Here is a 21,962-nt window from a genome sequence, read left to right as displayed (position 1 = left end):
AGGGAAAAAAAAAGAGTGATGAACATGAACACTGAGAAGTATTCTGAAAATTTTACATCAGTCTGAAGGGAAAAGATTAGAAAATAGATTAAAAGTTAGAATTTTTTCTTGTTTAAGAGTGTAGGCAGAGAATTTAATAGTTTACAAAGACAATAGGAGGAATCTTATTTTCTTTGAACATTGCAGATATCCCTGAAATAAAAAGAAATATTTCCAATTTGTCAAATATATAGTAAGCAAAGCATAGGATTAAGCAACTAAGAGAGGTTGCCTAGATTCAGTAAATATCTCCTTTTATAAACAATTAACAAAAACAAATGCTTTTTGAGTACCTCATATGTGCTAGGAATTATTCCAGGTACCCAATATTCCAGACTGTGGAAGGGAACAAAACAGACACATGCCCTGCCCTATTGGAGTATTTATTATAGTGGGGAAGATTAACATTAAACAAAACCACAAATTAAAGCATAGTTACAACTGAGAAAAAAATGGAAAGCAGTCTACCACAGGGCCCCAAGTAAACTTATTTAGGTTCATTTTCAAAACTGGAAATTGGGCAGCCCGGGTGGCTCAGCGGTTTAGCGCCACCTTCAGTCGAGGGTGTGATCCTGGAGACCCGGGATCAAGACCCGCATCGGGCTCCCGGTGCATGGAGCCTGCTTCTCCCTCTGCCTGTGTCTCTGCCTCTCTCTCTCTCTGTGTGTATTCTCATGAATAAATAAATAAAATCTTTTTAAAAAACTGGAAATTAAATAAAATTGAAGATAGGACTTAAGAACAACTCAAAGTTCTTGATACCTATTTATATTATGTATTTCCTTTAACAATAAATAAAATGAATAAGGGGAAATTTACATATTAATGAAAATAACATTGCAAAAGAGTATTTGGGTAGTTGATATACAGCAATAAAACACAGTCAGTTGAAGTGTCGTAAAATGCCCCAGGGTTTCTCTGACTGCCTGAACTTGATTAAACACCGTGTCAGTCATCAGGCTGGCCCCAGCTACAACCAAGGATCTGTCCTCACTTGGTCCACTCTAAATCCCAGCTCCCAAACCTAGAGAACACTTGTGTAAATATAATCTGCTACCTCCTCTTTTTCATTCATCTTCTTTTTTTTTTTTTTTTTTTGGCTGAGTACAGTATACTTTATTGATGGTACATGACAAGGTAGGGCTCCCCAAGCCCCTCCCCTTCCTCAGGGTCTAGGATGTAAATTGGAGGTCAGGAGATTCTCAGTGTGCTGGGGGATTAAGTTGAGGCAGGGACTCCCCAGCAACTGAGGGACTGTCTCTTCCTCTTGTTGTTGCTGGGGCTGGTGGTCCAGGAGGCTCTTACTCCTTGGAGGCCATGTGGACCATGAGGTCCACCACCCGGTTGCTGTAGCCGAATTCATTGTCATACCAGGAAATGAGCTTGACGAAGTGGTCATTGAGGGCAATGCCAGCCCCAACGTCGAAGGTTGAAGAGTGGGTGTCACTGTTGAAGTCACAGGAGACAACCTGGTCCTCAGTGTAGCCCAGAATGCCCTTGAGGGGGCCCTCCGATGCCTGCTTCACTACCTTCTTGATGTCGTCATATTTGGCAGCTTTCTCCAGCCGGCAGGTCAGATCCACAACTGACACATTGGGGATGGGGACACGGAAGGCCATGCCAGTGAGCTTCCCGTTCAGGTCAGGGATGACCTTGCCCACAGCCTTGGCGGCGCCAGTGGAAGCAGGGATGATGTTCTGGGCAGCCCCTCAGCCGTCATGCCACAGCTTCCCAGAGGGGCCGTCCACGGTCTTCTGGGTGGCAGGGATGGCATGGACGGTGGTCATGAGGCCCTCCATGATGCTGAAGTGGTCATGGATGACTTTGGCTAGAGGAGCCAAGCAGTTGGTGGTGCAGGAGGCATTGCTAACAATCTTGAGGGAGTTGTCATACTTCTCGTGGTTCACACCCATCACAAACATGGGGGCATCAGCAGAAGGAGCAGAGATGATGACCCTCTTGGCCCCGCCCTTCAAGTGAGCCCCAGCCTTCTCCATGGTGGTGAAGACCCCAGTGGACTCCACAACATTCTCAGCACCAGCATCTCCCCATTTGATGTTGGCGGGATCTCACTCCTGAAAGATGGAGATGGACTTCCCATTGATGACAAGTTTCCCGTTCTCAGCCTTGACTGTGCCGTGGAATTTGCCGTGGGTAGAATCATACTGGAACATGTACACCATGTAGTTGAGATCAATGAAGGGGTCATTGATGGCGACAATATCCACTTTGCCAGAGTTAAAAGCAGCCCTGGTGACCAGGCGCCCAATATGGCCAAATCTGTTAACTCCGACCTTCACCATCGTGTCTCGGGTACATGGCTGGCACTGCACCAGAAGATGCAGCTGTCTGTCGAACAGGGAGGAGCAGAGAGCCTTTTCATTCATTATCATTGGCATCTCTGACATTCCAGTTTGCCCAGGCTAGGAGCCCACTTCTAGGCCCTCCAGCCTCTCTCCGAGCCTGGACCCCTTGGCTCAAAAGGTTATCTCTAATTTGTTTGTTTGTTTGCTTGGTTTTTGTTTTTATTGAAGTTTGACTTGCCAACATATAGTTTAACACCCAGTGCTCATCCCATCAAGTGCCCTCCTCAGTGCCTATCGCCCACTTACTCCTTCCCTTCACCCACCTCCCCTTCTGCAACCCTTTGTTCATTTCCCAGAGTTAGGAGTTTCTCATGGTTTGTCTGGTTATCTCTACTTTTAAAGGCACTTTTGACGTGAATTATGTTCCTTCCTTCTACCGTATATACTTTCCAGATGTGGATTGACTGAGATAGCCCCTGGCTGACTCTGATAGCATCCATTGCTGATGAATCACAGCTGGACCATCACTGATTCTTTTATTCATCCTTAACTGACTGTCTTTCCAATTCTCTACAACCCCTGTTTCAATCCCGGATCCCCCTTTTCAAGCTGAACTCACTCCTGCCACCTTACCTTCCAGATCTTGATCTATTTGACTTGGGATACTGGGTTATCCATGATGAACTCTCAACTTTTCTCTTTCCCTCCTGCCTCAGAGAGACAATATTCTACCTTGTACCTAGGTCTATTCCTTCTGACTTCTTAAACCAACTCCTTTTAAACTTCTTTTGTTATTTTTTTCATTCATATTCCCTCTCTTTCACCTTTTTTCTTTTCTTTTCTCTCTTTTTCTTTCTTTTCTTTTTTTTTTTTTTTTTTTTGCCTTCTTACACCTCCTTGGCCTACACACGTGTTCACATCCAATGATTCTTAAGAAATGTTCATTTCTCCTGAGACTGTATTCCGTCTTTCTCCTTCCCTTAACACAGTGCTTCTCAAAGTAGTCTATATTTATCCCTTTCACTTTGTAGCACTTGCCCATCCATTTTTTCTGGTCTGCCTTCTTCTGAAATATCTATTTAGGTGATCAACAAGAACTTTCCAAACACCTGATCTAATCCCCTCTTCCTAGTGGTTACTAGGAACCAATTTCCTAGGAAATTGTTGCCTAGTGTCATGCCTCCACCATTCTCACATTTCTAGCTATTTCTTTGGAGGCCATTATTTTGCTATTTGGTTCCCGACAGGAGGCATTCTCTAGAAGTCCATGTCTTCTTCATATCCTACCTTTGCTTCCTTTGATCTAGTGCAGTGGCTTCTATTGTTACCCCCATGTGAATGATCCCCAAATTCTTCTCCAGTCTTAATCTCTCTCTCTCCTGAGTTTGACTCACATTTCCCACCTCTTACAGAGAGCTTCATTTCTCTACAAGATTTATGGGTACTTAGAACTGGGGGGAAAAAAAACAGAACTGAGCTGGACTCAGCATCTCTCAATGGTGCTCCATGCACCCCGGACCACCTGCTAACTCTAATCATGATCTGCAACGTCCTCTTGTGCCTTTGCTCTTGCTGTGTTCTCATCCCAGCCCATCTTCTGGAATGCATCTCTTTGTACCACTTTTCTTGTTCCCCAGACCTTGCCTCTCTCTTTTTCTCCATTTGTTGGAGTCCTACCTATCCTTCAGTGTTTAGCTCATATTTGGCCTTCTTAACAAACAAGAACTTAACTAAATCTCACCTTCCCCATTCTTCATCCATTCTTTGCTTGGAATTCAAACATACCTGATCCCCCTCAATCTTGTATTTGAGATACACATTTATGTTTGTCATCTGTATTAAACCCTGAGGACTAAAAGTGCTGGGACTGTGTTTTATTCATCTTTATCTCCTGCAGGACCTGACACATAGGAGAAACCCTAGAAATTTTGGTTAATTTGCATTGTTGGAAGAAAAGTGTCACAGACCTTAATTTTTAAGAATTATAAAGAGTGTGAAATTTATAATGTGCAGGCTTCAAATTTGAGAGACTATAGGAAGAAAACAAATTTACATCGAATATGGTTAACATTTTTCCTTTGTTCTATTTTAGGTAAGGCAGATTTTTAGAGGATTGCATAAAATTTTGCTTTGTAAGGGCCTTTTTTAGGGGTGATGAAATTTTGGGAATGAAGATCAAGTTTCAGGGTCTGGGAATTTCTTTTACTCTCTTTAAAGTTAATATATTAGCCTGCTATTGTTCCATGGGTGCCGGCAAAAGACATGAGACTCTTGGGCCAAAGATAGAGGACTTTATTTTTGAAAGCACAGCAAGCATCATGAGCATCATGTAGACATCAGTTTCTCATGTTCTCCAAGTCACAAAGGAGTGATACAGAGCAGTCCAGGTAGATGTGGGTGGGTTTGTGCTGAAGCCAAGGAACATTGATCTTGAGGAAGCCACTGCTTTTATAGCAAACCTGCTTTTATCCCAGAGTGAGACATTACTTCATTCCTCAAGGTTGCTACAAATACAAACCTGATTAATAGCCCAGGAAAAGGGAAATCAGGTTGGTATTCTTGACACACTCAGCAAGAACTTGCAGAGATGCCCACAGTCCTTAGTGGATTGCCTTTCCCAAAATCATTCTGTGAGAGTAAGACTTTTGGTTATCCTGGTGCACCGGAGGGACTCAATAAATATCTGTTGAATCAAATTAATTAATTAGTGAGAAAAAGGGGAACCATTGAGGAATTTAAAAAGTCAAATAGAGTGAATCCCTGAGGGAAGAGTTCTAGAATTCAGATCTGATTAGGAGGAAAAATCAGAAGGGTAATGAGAGCTAAGACTTTGTAGACCACCTGACTTAATAATAAATAAGATTTCTAAAAATTTCACCTCGTGGGAAGTGAGGACTCATATACAAAGATATCAGATTAAATCCAAAAAACCTAAGACAATGCCTGTAGCTTGCTAAATTAGTATTACACTAACTACAGTTCTTTACATCTTCAGAGTTTTGCCATACAATAAGTTTCGTTGAAAGTTTAGACACTGTGCTCATTTGGGATCTATTAGCACACATTTCTTAAAATGGTGAATTGAACTACAAAGTAGATTATGCTAATGAGTTTGATCAGAATTAAATACTTGCCTTAAAAGTTGCAAACAAATGAAATATCTTAACCTCTCAAGATTCCTTTTAAAATTGAAGTATAATTATTAAATTAGTTTCAGTTGTACAACATACTGATTCAATAATTCCATACATTACTTTGTGCTCCCCACAATAGGTGTATTCACCATCTGTCACCATATAAAGTTATTACAATATTATTAACTAAATTCTCTATACTGTGCTTTTCATCTCTATGACTCATTTATTTAATAACTGGAAGTTTGTACCTCTTGATTCCATTTATCTATTTTGCCTATCCCCCCACCCACCTCCCCTCTGGCAACCACCAGTTTTTTTTCTCTGTATTTAGGAGTTTATTTTTTTGTTTATTTGGTTTTTTTTTTTTGTAGATTACACATATAAGTGAAATCATTGGGTGTCTTTTTCTGACTTTTTCACTTAGCATAATACCTTCTAAGTCCATCTATATTGCTGCAAATGGCAAGATCTCATTCTTTTTTATGGCTGAGTAATATTCTCTCATATATACCACAATTTCTTTATCTATTCATCTATCAATGGACACTTGGGTTGCTTCCATATCTTGGCTATTATAAATATTGCTGCCAATAGAAATAGGGGTTCATATATCTTTATGCATAGTGTTTTCATCTTCTTTGGTTAAATACCCAGTAGTGAATTATTAGATCACATGGTATTTCTATTTTTAATTTTTTGAAAAACCTTACTGTTTTCCATGGTAATTACATCAATTTACATTTCCAACAGCAGTGCCTGAAGGTTCCCTTTTCTACACATCCTAATCAATGCTTGTTATTTTTTGTCTTTCTGATACTAGCCATTCTTTTTTTATGATTTTATTTATTTATTCATGAGAGAAACAAAGAGAGAGGCAGAAGAATGTGAAAGAATGTGAAATTTATAATGTGGGGAGGAAGAGGGAGAAGCAGGCTCCCCAGGGAGCCTGATGCGGGACTCGATCCCAGGTCCCCAGTATCATGACCTGCGCCAAAGGTAGACCCTCAACTACTAAGCCACCCAGGTGCACCCTGATACTAGCCATTCTGAGTGATATGAAGTGGTATTTCATTGTGGTTTGATTTGCATTTTCCTGATTAGTGATGTTGATCATCTTTTCATGTGTCTGTTAGCCATCTGTATGTCTTCTTTGGAAAAATATCTATTTAGGATCTGTTCCCATTTTTTAATTGAATTTTTGTTTTTTGGTGCTGAGTTGTATAAGTTCTTTATATATTTTGGATATTAACCCCTTACCAGATATATCATTTGCAAATATATTCTCCCATTCAGTAGGTTGCCTTAGAAAACCATCAATAAACAAAAAGGCAACCTAGTGGATCAAGATTCTCTTGAAGAAAGAATTAACCTAAAGTATCTTGTCAGGGGATCCCTGGGTGGCTCAGTGGTTGAGCGCCTGCCTTCTGCCCAGGGTGTGATCCTGGAGTCCCAGGACTGAGTCCCACATTGGGCTCCCTGCATGGAGCCTGCTTCTCCCTCTGCCTGTGTCTCTGCTTCTCTATCTATCTCTATCTCTATCTCTACCTCTCTCATGAATAAATAAATAAAATCTTTTAAAAAATAATAAATCAGAGTGTAGAAATGTGATATTTGAGGCATGCAGGTTGGAAGTCTAGATTTGTAAGGGAAGTTTATAATTGATGATTATAACTCTTGTTTCTCAAGCCCAAGTGACTAAAAAACTTTCAGCTACAGTCACAAAATTTTGTTACTGTTTATCTCAACTTTTAGCATCTCTTCTTTCCTTTCTTTTCTAGATGTTTTCCAGTCCTTACAAACTACTTTTGCAGTACTCTGTTCTCCATCTGCTATTCTCAGAATTGGAGATTGATTTGCCTCCAGGGTTCACAAATGTTTCTGGCAAACTCAGATTCTTTGAACTTTTAAGCAGCTACTACAGGAAGGCTTTGTGTCTAAGATCTATAGTCTCTCTACTCTCCCAAGGAAGGTCACCCAGGTTCCCCTGAGGCAGCGAAGTTAGGAGACTTTTTGAGTAACCCATGCCTCACTTAGAGATTTACACTCAGACTCAAAACTGGTGTCCCTAGATAGGCCATACATCTGGGAACACTTCTCTACTCCAAGGTGAGTTCTCAGCTTTCCTGAGATACTTTCCTTTTCTTTCCTCAAGTTTATAGAAACCTTCATCATCCATTTGTCTTTGAAAATCTTTATAGGGCAGCCCTGGTGGTGCAGCGGTTTAGCGCCGTCTGCAGCCTGGGACATGGTCCTGGAGACCTGGGATCGAGTCCCACATCAGGCTCCCTGCATGGAGCCTGCTTCTCCCTCTGTCTCTGTCTCTCTCTCTCTCTCTCCCTCTCCCTCTCCGTGTGTGTCTCACATTAATAAATAAATAAAATCTAAAAAATTTTTTTCTTTACAATAGAGATTGTCATCATTTCCTTCACCAATTACATCCTCTTTACCAACATTCCTTTTTCACACCATTTGCTCTATTCTCCTCTAATTGCTGAGATTGTCCCATGAAACGCCTCTTCCCTGAACTATCAGAGTCATTGTTACTATACCTGAGTGGACCAGTGGACAGTTGATGCCAGAGGTAACAAGCCATATGTTTGTGCTAAGATTTTGTCTTTGAACTAAGGGTGCTAAGACTGAGTTAGTTTCTGTTGAGGGTTTGAATCAGGAGGTCATGTAAAACCATGGTAAGTGGATCAAATAAGAAGAATAAAGCTCGTCTCTTTTGTTTGCCTCTATACTCTTACAACCTGGCATGGTACCTGATATATAGTAGGCTCTCCGTAAGTCTTGGTGGAATGAATAAAACAGACTCTGCAGGGAGAAAAAGAAAGAGAGTTAGAGAGAGAGATGGAGATTACTTTTGCTTCTAACAGCTTTCCATTCCTGACTGTAAGCCCTCATGAGAACTATCTGCATTTCCTGTTCTTATGTCCATAAGAGATCCCTGTATCTATCCAATAAATCCTCCTTTAAACTAAAGCTAGTTTGGGTATGTTATGTTCCTTACAGCTAAATTAAACCTAAAGATCTCTTAATATAAGGTTCCTAATCATTAGACTTTAAAACCTACCTGTCCCCAGGGAGTTATGGTTCCTCATGCAAACCAGAAATCTTGATGACTTGTCCAGAAATCGCTGAGTTCCAGAAGTAGGCATACTTCCACTTTGCCTAATTGAACCTTACATTTTTGGGACAAGGAAAAGAGTAGAAATGCAAATTGACCTGAAAATAAAGGAATTACCTCCAAAAATAAAGCTTGACGGTCTTCTTTAAAAAAACAACCTCTCAGGGCACCTGGCTGGCTCAGCTGGAGGACCATGTGACTCTTGATCTTAAAGTCATGGGTTTGAACCCCATGTTGGGTGTAGAGATTACAAAAATAAATAAATAAACTTTTTTAAAGCAGCCTCTGAAGAAGAGCTCTAGAAACTTCAACCTGAAGATCTTTTTGCAGAAAGGGCCAGGCCCTAGGCATTGTTGATTGAATGTGACTTTATTAAAGATCAGGCATGATCAGGAGACACTTGCCAACCTAAGCTCCAGGTGGTGGAGGAGCAGGTCACAGTTTCACCTTGACTTCTGGAATGCTGTTGGACTAAACTTGGTGACACAGGAAACTTCTTTGTAGCTTCTAGTTGTAGTCTTCATTATTATACAGCACATGGAGAAGAAAGGTTATTCTTTTCTGTTCACTAAAGTAGCAGGAAGACAATGCCTGTTTGAGAAGGCAGTATAACCTCTAAAAGGGGAAGGAGGTAGTTGAAAAAAGCCATAGGCAATCATTCTAGAGTTGAAAAACAAAAAATAAAATACTCGGAGGCAGTATGGTGGGTTTGCCAAGAACATAGAAAGTGAGACAGGTCTCCAAAACCACTTATCCAACTTACTAATTTAGCTCTATGCCCTGGATTAAGCTGCCTAAACTCTTATAACTTCAGATTTCTCATGTACAAGATGAAAATAATAATTTGTAAATTAGCTATAAATATTAAATTAGATAATGTCTCTAAGTTTCTTGGCTAGGGTACCAAGCTAAGTGCTCAGTAAATGGTAGGGATGATTAGGATTGTTAGTACTTAGTAATCCAAGCATTAGTGAAGAGTGTGTCATTTTATGTTGACCAAAGGGAGACTGATATTTTTTTAAGTTAAAGAAATATGTCACTAAAACATATAAATAATAGCTCTTCTTTATTTTTTTAACATAAATCTCTACATGATAGAGTAATGTAAAAAAGACCAGTAAAGGGGATCCCTGGGTGGCTCAGCGGTTTAGCACCTGCCTTCAGCCAGGGCGTGATCCTGGAGACCTGGGATCGAGTCCCACGTTGGACTCCCTGCATGGAGCCTGCTTCTCCCCCTGCCTGTTTCTCTGTCTCTCTCTCTCTCTCTGAGATTAAATAAAATCTTTAAAAAAAAAACAGTAAATATCTAACAAGATGATAGTTGTACAGTAAACAGCCTTTGATTGTGGTATCAACCAACAGTTAGAAGTATTAACTTCCTTTTAAAAAAGGAGAAGAAGAAGGTCCCTAAATAGGAGGCACATCTGAATTCTCACAGGCAATCTTCTGACCTTAAAAGTAGTTGCAAACTGTATGACCTGTAGATGGCGAACTTGGATAGGGTGAATACCTAAGCAATGCCTACCTAGAGAAGAAAGCAATGGTTTTTTGTTTTGTTAAAGGAAGGACTAAGTAAAATTGATACGTTAATAAAGGCTATACGCTACAAGAAGACAAGAGAATTCTTTGCTGACACACTCTTGTTCCTTCCTCTAAAGGGACCATCCATCTGCCTGTCGAAGTGAGTCTACCACTAGTCATATATGCTGTCAAAGGACAAGACTTTACATTAGTTTCTTGGTTCAGCATTCATGCTGGCTATTAGTCACTGATACAAGAGAACTGGTTGCTAGTCCTGATACAAAAGAACAGAGTATCAAGTAGGGAACATAACTATATTTCTTATAAGTCTTTTGAAGAAAACAGAAATGTTACCCTCTCAGAATAACCATATGTAACACTTTAATTATCTGAACCCCTGTACATGTCCAAAGTATCCATATCTTTTCAACTATATAAATAATTATATCCTCCCTTGCCCACTTATTGACACTCTTGAGTATTTGTTCTATACACTTCCCAAGGCAATCCTTTAGGGACCAATTACCGCCCTTTATTGACATCATCTCCCTGGCTGATGGAGATTTCTAGAGTACCACAAAGGGCATTCAGGATTCCTAAGGGAGCTTTGTGGTACTTTACATATAACCTATGTGCCTGCTTGAGAAACATTTTCTTCCTTAAAATTCTACTTTGGGGTATTAGTTTTACCAGATTTACTAGTTTGACCAGATCATAACTATATATAATATATGAATTAGTAGGAAAATTCATGTGACTTTCGAAAACTGTCTACTCATGCAGTGGCTTGAGATGTTTTGTTCATTCTTCCAGTTGTGAAAAAGCCTAGTAACTCACCCAACATGATAGACTGATGACCTTTTGCTGCATTATAAAAGGGTCACTGTTCCCAAAGCGCCTCTCAGTTTGTGGGACAGGTGAAGGGACATCTGTAGACTTCTATAATGCCTCTGTCCTGTCATTTATCACAAGGAGTAATTATTGCCTACACATTGGCCTCCCCACAACTATGTACTTCTGGAGTCCAGAAACTGTACCATATTCATCTATTTATCCTCAAGCACATGGTGTCTGGCACATAGTAGATACTTAGGAAAATGTTGAATGGATTAAAGAATAAGTATATGCACTTTGGAAGAATAAGAGAAGGCAGATGGAAGAGAGAGCAGAACAATTTAGGAAAAAAAGAGGAAGATAAGCTAACCATCCATGAGGAATTGTATCTATGTTAGACAAATATTATTCCAAAAAGTATAGAAAAAAAGAAAACAGCAGTAGATTGTGTTCAGCCCAGTACATTTGTGTCCAGCTTACAGCATTGCCCTTACCCAATCCCATCTATTTCACATCTTCATTCATTTCAAAATGAAGAAAGGCCTTAACTTTCAGGATGAGACAGTTCTGGTTTCCTAGTAACTTCTAAAAGTTTCTAAAGAGTTGCAATGACTCTAATAAATGGTAGATAGAGAAGTTATCAGAAACTTCAGAAATTGTAAGATCTTCTCTAAGAGTAGATTTGGATTTAAAGATCCCACTGGTGAAAAGCCATATCCTAGAAGGTAAGAGTGAGCAACAAACAGAAAGGGGCTCTGAAAGACAGTCCAAATAAGAGGAGCCCCACATTACCCCAAAATGTTATCCATGGAGTTTGCCATAGGGCATCTGACATGAAATAATAGGGATGGCAGAGGGCATAAGGACCATACACAGGGATGGAGAGTGTAGGACAGTCATGTCTGCACATAGTAAGCACTCAGTAATGCTGACTGAATGAGCAGGCCATTGTGTGCCTGAGCTTCTGCTAAGGGAAGTCATGAATTGCTTTGCTAACAGCAGGGTTTATTTATTTACTTGTGTATTTACTTAGCTACATCTAAGAAGGAACTGAAGTGATGTGCACTATTAAAATGTACATAAATCAGAGTAGGAAAAGTTAAAGCAGAAAGTACTTAGAAGAAAGGAAAAAAAGCAACGTCCTGGAAACCTGAGTCAAGAGGATCATTACAGTAGAGCTTATTGGAAGCTCAGAGCTTCCTGAAACCAGTTCAAAAGAGAAACATGCTAGATTGTACATTCTCATCAGCCAGTAAAGGGAAATTTGTAAATTCACCTGGAAATGGAGACTTATTCTTGGAACTTAATTCTAGAAAGAATTTATTGCATGGACACTTAAATGAGAGGAATAAGACATTTAATGCATTTTGCAAAGGCTACATACATGTTATTCATATACCAAACAATAAAGGTAAACAACAACACACCCTACATAAAATAATAGGTGACAAGGACAGAGAGGAGAAGGGGTTAATATATGAAAATACACACTACCACTCAAGAGAGAAAATATAAATATTGACTACAGTCCCCATGTATGCAACTAATTATGAGAAACATTTATGACTTCTTTACTGCCTGCACTGTCAGTAAAGAGGAGGCAGGTAGTATGGGAGGTTCTTTTTCTACTTGTTCCCTACAGTTTCTGGACCCATGTAATCTGTCCTTGGGTAAAACAACACCATATATTGGTTATTGATTTGGAGCATACACCGTTTCCTCTGGACCAGTAAGTACCCTCACCTCATAAGATATCCTCCAGCTGGCTCTGTAACTGAGTCTTCAGTAGACTATTGCTTTGCTCTAAAGGCCAGCTGCTCCTGGGTTATGGTAAGACTAGTGAATCCTGTGGGAGATGGCCTATAGCATCTTCACCACCAGCAATGTTATATGAATTACTGTTGGTGAATTAAGCCTTTCGTAAGTACACAGAAGACATTGCTAATAGAAGCATAGCAGGAAAGTCAAATTTATATCCAAAATCTCTAGTGAGAAAAATGGCTACCACATCCACAATGAAAGGGGTTCAATATAATCAGTCAATAGGAAGCTGGTCATGCCACCTGCATTGTTCACATTTGGAACTGTACGCAGGGCTCAACATGAGTCTCTGATGCTGGCAATTCAAGCATTCAATAGTGGTAGTAGCCAGATCTGCCTCGGGAGAGGAAGTTCATGAGGTTGAACCCATGAATAACTTCTCTCTCTGTCACCATGGCCACTCTGTTTCTGAACCCACTGTGTAATACTAGTGATGCCCGGAAAGAAGACAGATGACAATTGCAATCCAGGTCTTCTTGCCCATCTGATTCTGGAGAGTCTTCTCTGCCTACTGGTGAGCTTTCAGACACAAGCATTCTCACACCATCAACGTATTTTGAGAGGTCCATGAGTGTACCTCTATGCTAAACCTTCTTGTAATCCAATATTGTTCCTTTCAGCTTCCTCCTCATCAAACCAAACCTTTAGGTTCTATGTATGAATCTTCACTGTAAGAATCTTCCCTTCTAGGTAAAGTGTGGAGTTTGATCTACTTCTCAAAGTTCTACTTATTGTGAAGATTTATCTCCCTACTTGTACTTTGTAGCCAACAATGAGAAGAGCTCTAATGCTATATCAATTTATTTATGGCTGGTGCTGGTATATTGTATTCATAATCATTACTAACTCAATCTTGAATCTTTTTTTCTCTGCCTACAGGGAAATTCCATAAGGATACATTAATGAATGAGGGAGAGGTGGTATTGCAGCAGGATTAGGTGCCATAAGAGTTGAAGCAATTCTCTCATGAAACTTTCTTGTGCATTTAAAACTTGCTCAGGCTGCTCTTGTATATGCCACTGCAAGTTGAGGATGGAGAGCTGCAGTGCACAGACAAATTTGAGAACAGGTCAATCAAATACCATTTAATTTGGAAGGCAGCTCAGGTCTCATAACCAGTTCATTTCCCATGGCCAGATATTTAGTCTCTACCAGAACCAAACATCAGGAGATGTTTCTCAAGGAAAATAGTTATTTGTCAGAGAAGTATGGCTTTGCTCTCAATTATGGGGCTGCACTATGGTTCTCTTACTGGGGTGTTTCATAGGCTCAATGAACTATTACAGACACTTTGTACACATTAAACTTCTGAGTCATGAGATCTAAGTAGCAAGAGTGGCTTATTCTTTGAACTGGCTAAAGAATATTCTTTTGCTTTGGGTTTCCCTTAAATTAAGAGCCTTATGGTTTATTTGGTAAGTAGGAAGAAACAACACCATTGTAACAACATTATTTTGCCTCTGTAATACTTAAAGCCCACCAAATGTGTGTGGCTCTGCCACTTTCTTCATGGAGCTGGATACAAGGTATAGCAAATTGTCTTTCACTTTGGAGAGGATACCTCTAAATATTCCAGATGTCTAGATTCCCAGAAACATCAGTGAATTAGTAGATCTCTCATGGAATTTATCTCTTATCCTCAAATATGTTTCTTATCAAGGCATCTTATGTATTTGTTATTTTCTGACCAAATTGTGATAGCCAAACCCACCTAGTGGAACTAGCACAAGGAACCCAGAACCTCTGGTAAAAGTGCCCATGTTAATAATTTTGACCCAGGGATGCCTGGGTGGCTCAGTGGTTGAGCGTCTGCCATTGGCTCAGGGCATGATCCTGGGGTCCCGGGATTGAGTCCCACATGGGGCTTCCTGGATGGACCCTGCTTCTCTCTCTGCCTATGTCTCTGCATCTCTCTCTGTGTCTCTCATGAATAAATAAATAAAAATCTTTAAAAAATTAATTTTGACCCAAAGGAGCTATGTTGCTTTTTTCCTCCTTAGTCTAGCACTTTAGAATTCATTTTCACACATATTCCCTGGCTTCTGCTATAGAGAAAAGTCTTACAAGTCTTTTGATATACAAGCTGTCTCCTCTAGGTATAACCTGGTCAGACTCTCCTTGCATTTAGATACCTCTACCCTGCAGTTCCAAGAAATAAGACACTGAAGCTTCTTAATTCTTTTCTTTTTTCTTTTCTGTTTCTTTTATATTTCCTTCCTTCCTCCCTTCCTTCCTTCCTTCCTTCCTTCCTTCCTTCCTTCCTTCCTTCCTTCCTTCCTTCTCTCCTTCCTTTTCCTGGGTAAGCAGCATATGTTGGCTTTATTTTTATTTTTTTAACTTGATATACAGTAAAAATGACCTTTTATTTGGCCTTTATTTTATAAGTTTAACACATATATAGATCTGTGTAATAACCAACATCACAATTAGGATATGGAACAGATTTCCCTCTAAGCACTGCTTTAGCAGCATATCATAGTCCCAAAGGGAAATAGTGTTCCTAGTCCAGACTGCCAACAGTTGAAACTTTGTCAAGACCATTGTTAAAACTGGCATGTATTTAAACAATGATTCAAATAGTGTAAACTTTGAGGATATTAAGTTTTAGAAAGTGATCAGCATGGTTCTGGATATATAGGAATTTTAGTATATTAGCAGGGGATATATATCTCAGAGTGGAAAGTCAGGATAAGGATGAATATTTCATATTATTTTAAACCAGGTACTCAGAGACTTTACTAAGTTAACCCAAATCCTTGTGCTTATAGGGTCCCTTTGGATCTGATTACTCTACTAGAAGCTGGATAAGAAAAAATCTTGGGATAATTTGTTTTATAAATCTTTATTTCTTATATACTGTTTCTGCTAGAACCAGGGAGGCAGACTGGATGATGAAAATTTGTGCATTTGCTTTTGTCAATCCTGTCACATTCCACAGGGAGGCAAGGGAGTCTTCATAGTAGTTATAGTAAGAATTAGAAGAAAACAGCCATTTGTTTTGGGGGGTTTATTATTGTCATTCTAATCATTGAGATATAGTCTTATCTGAAAGGAAAAAATAATCCAGATGGTTAAGTTTCTTTTTATTCTTCAAAAGATGGGCATTAATATTTTTGAGGTGTATGGGATGGTTGGGATACTGGTCTCCTGGAATATTGGATGCTTTTAGCTGGAGTAGAAGCTGGTGCCATCTTGGGTAGAAAGGAATGAACTCATTGGGATTCTATTTGAGGCAGGACAGAAACTAATATCAGTATGAAGGTGAGTCTCAGAATCTCAGCTTTGGGAGAACTGCATTATAGATATATTAAAGCCACATAAACAAGAAGCAAAAATCTAGCTTCTTATATTTTTCAATGACTTAATATAATCTCAATATTAATATGCCATTTCATCTGGATATGGGAAAGGTTGACCTAATTAAGTCCAAGCAGATTCTAATAACAAACATTTTTTTTCCAATAATTCCAGGTTTTCTTGGATTTCTGAGGATGATAGGTACAAGGCTTTCACAGAAGGTCAGTTCAACATCTTTGATTCATTGCATGAGTTCTTGGGATCTTTATCCAGCCTGAATGGATGGGGAAAATGCTTATTGTTTATAGTCCTTCACTATGAATTTTTCATGTGGCTTTGCATTTTGGAAAAAAAATAGATAAAAACAAACAAACAATAAACCCAGGCCCTTGACTGGAGTCTCTCTTTCAAAACTATTAAGGCTTCTTTTGTTTACTGCTGTATCCCTAGGGCCTAGAATAGGGTCTGGCACATAGTAGATGCTCAGTAAATATTTGTTGAATATCTAGATGAAAGTGAGTAGATGAATGAATAAAAAGTCTAGACTTTTAGGGCACCTGGGTGGCTTAGTCAGTTAAGTTCTGGATTCTTGGTTTCAGCTCAGGTCTCATGGGTCTTGAGATCAAGTCCCCTCCTGGGGCTCTGCACTCAGAGAGGAATCTGCTTGAAGAGTCTCTCCCTCTGCCCCTCCCTCAGTTGAGTTCTCTCTCTCTCTCTCTCTCTCTCTCTCTCTCTCTCTCTCAAATAAATAAATAAATAAATCTTTTTTTTTTTAAGTCTAGGCTTTCACTTGTTCCTTTTAGGCATAGTTTCCCCAGCAGAAAAATAATCAAATGAACAACCATATACATGGGGATAGAAAAGGAATTAGTAGATTCACTAATAGAGCAGGTAATATGAGATTCAGTTAAATGTCTTTCAGTATTGAATCAGAGACAGGATTCAGACAGAAACTATATTTGGAGGTATAAATTCTAAAGTAAAAAAAAAAAAGCTTTAACTGTAAGCAAGTTACTTAATTATCTCCTTGAGTGAGTCTCCTTTGCCTATTCTCTACATAAGGATGACCAAAAATAAATGAATGAAATTTAGCTAAATTTATAACATCTTTACTGAGATATAATTTATAAACCATAAAATATATTTAGGTAAGTGTACCATTAAATTTTTAAAATAAATTTACCAAGTTGTGCAAATATGAGAATCCAGTTTTAGAACATTTTAGTCACCCAAATACAATCCCTTATGCTCATTTATGTTTAACCATTGTTCCCATTCCCAACCTTCATTCCCACTATATTAATTCTACTTTCTATCTCTCTTGATTTGCCTTTTCTTAAAATTTCTAATAAATGAAATCACAAAATACTTGGTCTTTTGTGTCTTAGCTTCTTTCATTTAGCATGGTTTTGAATTTCATCCTTGTGGTAGCAAGTTCCTTTTCACTGCCAAATATTTCATTTAATGGATTACATTTTGTTTATCCATTCATCAGCTGATTCCGTTGTTTCTACTTTAGGGCCATTATAAGTAATGCTGCTATGAACATTTGTGGGCAAGTCTTTAGGAAGACTTATGTTTTCATTTCTTTTGAGTAAATTTGATAAATTTATGTTTAATTTTTAAAGAAACCATCAAATTATTTTTCCACAGTGGCTATACATTTTATATTTCCACTAGCATAGTATGCAGGCTCCTGTTTCTCCATATCCTTGCCAACTTCTGTTATTTTCTGCCTTTTTTGACAATAGGGAATATAATTTTATGAAGAAAAAGCAATCACCTGTGTTTTTTTATGCCAGCTTTATTGCTAGTGATATAATGACAGTTATGATTGGGATAGGGCAGCCCCGGTGGCGCAGCAGTTTAGCGCCACCTAAAGCCCAGGGTGTGATCCTGGAGACCCGGGATCAAGTCCCACTTCAGGCTCCTTGCATGGAGCCTGCTTCTCCCTCTGCCTGTGTCTCTGCCTCTGTGTGTGTGTGTGTGTTTCTCATGAATAAATAAATAAATAAGTCTTAAAAAAAGAAGATATGATTGGGATCATTTAAAATATTTGGAATGGGAGTTATAAAACTTGAAGAGAAACTCTCTGCCATCCTGTTAATTTTCTTAAAGCTCTGTCTTTTTCTAGTCCCTCTTCTATTAGAAACTCTTCGGACCCCTCTTGGTAGTCTGCTGGGGTTGTCTCATACAGGGGTTTATGAGAACAATTATTACATTTTCAGGAATTTTATGGGCAACTTGTTAAACATAACCCCAAAATTAAATATATAAACTTAAAATTAGTAAACTATTTAAAGACAAAGACAAAACTTATTTCTTAATTATTTTATGGCATTTTACTATAATCTATGTTTTGAAGTTTCCTATGTCTATTATATTTGCATAGTAGACACACTACATAGTGGTGTGCTACTGCACATCTCTTCCCAAAGCTATTTTCAGTGATCCCACTTCAATAGCTTGAAGTCACCAATGGAAGGAATATTTACACCACAGAAATTGGCATGTGCTACAAACCAGGGCTTTTTTTTTCCCTCCCAGAAAAGTGGCTGTTAAATATGTACTAAGTCTAAATTTATCCTGTTGGTATTTTTTATTAAATTTATTAAAGGTGTAGATGATTTTGGAGAGAATTACATTATTAAAATATTGAGGCAATTATTTGGTTGGTTGTTCTTCTACTCCAGTAAATTTTTTTTTTCACTTATAGCTTGGATCCACTTCTTAGTAATTTTATACTTGGCAATTTATATTTTGGAGATAGAAGTAGGCAACAACTATGTCTACTATAGTTATGTATTTTTCTCATTGTCTTGGTCAGGTATTAATTATAGTATTATCTCAGCCTTATAAAATGAATGGGAATGTCTTTCATATTTTTCTATCCTCTGTAATAATATAAATTTTCTAGGAATTACATATTTCTAAAAGATTTGGTCAAAATTATGACATCATCTGAAACTGGCACCTTTCTTGGAAATAATAGATACATTTTTTTACTCATTATTAGTCTTAAATAGATTTTAGATTTTTTCTTCAATTTTAATGGTATATCACAATTTTCCTAGAAAATAATACATTATAGACAAATGTTCACATTTTTTAGAAGGATTTGTACATGATAGCTCTCTCTCTCCCTGTCTCTCTCTCCCTGTCTCTCTTTTTGAAGATTTTATTTTTAAGTAATCTCTGCACCCAACATGGAACTGGAACTCACAAGCTTGAGATCAAGAGCTGCATGCTCCACCAAATGAGCCAGCCAGGCCCCCCATGATAGTCTCTTATACTTCTAAAATCTTTTTTTTAAGATTTTATTTATTTATTCATGAGAGACACACAGAGAGAGAGAGGCAGAGACACAGGCAGAGGGAGAAGCAGGCTCCCCACAAGAAGCCCAATATGGGACTTGATCCTGGATCCTGGGACCACACCCTGAAAGGAAGGCAGATGCTCAACCGGTGAGCCACCCAGGCATCCCATACTTCTAAAATCTTAATCACAATGGTGTTTATACTGCTTTTCCCATTCTGAAATGATTCTTTCTTCTTTTTTCCTATTAGGTTTTCATGAAAGCCAATTAATTGGCCTTTTCAATTAGCTGCCATTTTGATTTATGTGCTATTTCATAAATCGTTATTTTTAAAATTTTTATGTTTATTCTTTCTACTTCCCTATGACTTAGTTTGTTACTCCCTTTCCACTTCCTTAATATGAAAGCATAGTTTTTACCTCTTCATTTTTATTATAAAAAGTTAGCAAGCCATGGATTTTTTTTTTCTGGGTATAGTTTTGTTTGCATTCTTTAAGTTTGGAAATATACTGGAAAAAGGCAATAAGGTGAGTTGAAAATGCTATTGAAATGTGCAAGCAGGCCAATTATAAAATCTAATTTTTTGTTAGTAATTTAGAGCTTTTATGCATTATGGCCAAATAATTTTTTTCTTTTGGGGGTTTGTGATGTTTTCTAAGACTACTGTATTATTAATTTTTTAAATGCTCAATGGTAACACACATTTAAATATATATTTCGGATAAAAGCTGAAGGGTTTACATTTTTAAGTCATTCTGATTAATAAACTCATTTTAATTCTTAAGTATAATTATACTGAATGGAGATTTTTTTGAAGATACTTTTGAGTAAAATATCATTAACTTTAAATATACCTCTCTACTTATTTTCCTACCTTGTTTGAATTAGAAGTATGGAAAGAAGGTGATAATAAACAATCAGGAAGATATGTGAGAACATAACAATCACACAAAAAAGAGATGCTTTAATAAGTTTTAAAGTGGCACAGACATAGAAAAGGCACTATCTAGGAAGGGTATTTTCTAATACCTAGATGATTAACGTAAAATCTTTCAGAGTATATTTAACCTTAGAAATGACCAGGATATAAAAATAAGCAGAGAATTATGCTAATTATAAATGAGACTTCAGTTCGATTTTAATTGACACCGGGATTAAAGGGCATACAGCATGACAATTCATAGCAAAGTTTTTTCCTACCGTCTGAAAGTGCCCAAGTGGCTCACAGCAAGAGAAATAATTGGTCACCTGTCTCAAAGCTTAGTCATCTCAGAAGAGCAGGCAAATAATGCCTGCCACATAGTAGATGTGTGACAAATATAGGCCTACTTAACTCTAAACCCTGAATTCTTTCCATTTGCCATAAAGCCTTTCTACCATATGCTTATAAAGAATATGGCCAAATTAAATATGGAACACTATTGGGAAATATATTTTAACTTGCACACATGTTCAAAATTATTTGAAATTACCTGTAATGAGAACACAGATGTGTCTAGAGCTACTAAACTAAGGGTAAATAATGTAGGCCAAATAATGAAGGGCCTGAGTTAGATGATTTGTACAAGATTATCTAAGTGAAGGACACCCATGGAATTGTTTATAGAACCTGGTTCTGAGTTTCCTGGGAGTAAAGGCAAAAAGGGACAATGTGATGGGGTTTAAATCCTCATAATCAAATAAAAAGAAATGCATCCATTTGGTATGAAAATCAGAATGTCTCCTGCTTTAATCATACGAGAATTTATTATTTGGGACTTTAAGTAAAGATAACACTAAGCAGTATGATAAACATCTGCAATAGCAATTTTTTACAAAACAATTATTTTCAAGCTTACAATATACAAACCAATTCTATTTTTTACAAATTAATGATAAAATAAGGAAAACAAAATTGGTTTTGTTTATAGCATAGCACTTTCCTTTAAAAAAAAAATCTAAGCATTAGTAAGGGAATACCATCAATCATAGAACAATGAACTTCACTTGTTTTCCATTGCTTTAAATAAAAAATTACATACATTTTCTGCAATGTCATAAAATTTTCAATGTTTGTTATATTTTACTGAAATTGGATACTGGGGCAGCCTGGGTGGCTCAGCGGTTTGATGCCTGCCTTCAGCCCAGGGCATGATCCTGGAGTCCCAGGATCCGGTCCAGGGTTGGGCTCCCTGCATGGAGCCTGCTTCTCCCTCTGCCTGGGTCTCTGTCTCTCTCTGTGTGTGTCTCATGAATAAATAAATAGAATCTTAAAAAAAAAGAAAAAAAAAGAAATTGGAAACTGGATTATCTACTTGCTCTTTAGTTGGGAACCATCATCTGAATCATCTTCGTCTATAGGAGCAACCTACAAATTACTACATCTAAATGTTATCCTATAACATCTAAGTGTTATTCTGTAAAAATAAGGTAAAGGAAAAAAGACCTGTGACATCACTGAGTCTCCTTCTTCTGATTATCCAGGATCAGATTCCCTAGACAGAAGATGTGGTTAGCATTTGATCCTAATCAAAGGACCCCAAATACTTGTATATAATTCATTTTAATCTTAGTTGAAAAGATTG

General features: G+C 38.0%; 1 protein-coding gene and 1 pseudogene across 8 annotated transcripts in view; one reads left to right on the top strand and one right to left on the bottom strand.

Annotated features, from left to right (window-relative positions):
- ALPK1 (alpha kinase 1) overlaps positions 1 to 21,962 on the top strand; it is a 131,646-nt gene that overhangs the window by 24,373 nt on the left and 85,311 nt on the right. For 7 of the 8 annotated variants that reach the window (XM_055342564.1, XM_055342562.1, XM_055342560.1 and 4 more), the window contains one exon: positions 16,257 to 16,303. The exons of the other annotated variant lie outside the window; for it this stretch is intronic. The gene's annotated coding sequence lies outside the window, so the exon portion shown is untranslated. The remainder of the gene's footprint in view (positions 1 to 16,256; positions 16,304 to 21,962) is intronic. 8 annotated transcript variants of the gene reach the window in all.
- LOC129521262 (glyceraldehyde-3-phosphate dehydrogenase-like) lies at positions 1,320 to 2,342 on the bottom strand (annotated as a pseudogene).

The sequence above is a fragment of the Nyctereutes procyonoides genome, unplaced genomic scaffold (genome assembly GCF_905146905.1).
Source record: "Nyctereutes procyonoides isolate TBG_1078 unplaced genomic scaffold, NYPRO_anot_genome, whole genome shotgun sequence".
Classification (NCBI taxonomy): Eukaryota; Metazoa; Chordata; class Mammalia; order Carnivora; family Canidae; genus Nyctereutes; species Nyctereutes procyonoides.
The sequence above is the reverse complement of the archived record's forward strand: the minus strand, read 5'-3'. Positions and strand labels throughout refer to the sequence as shown.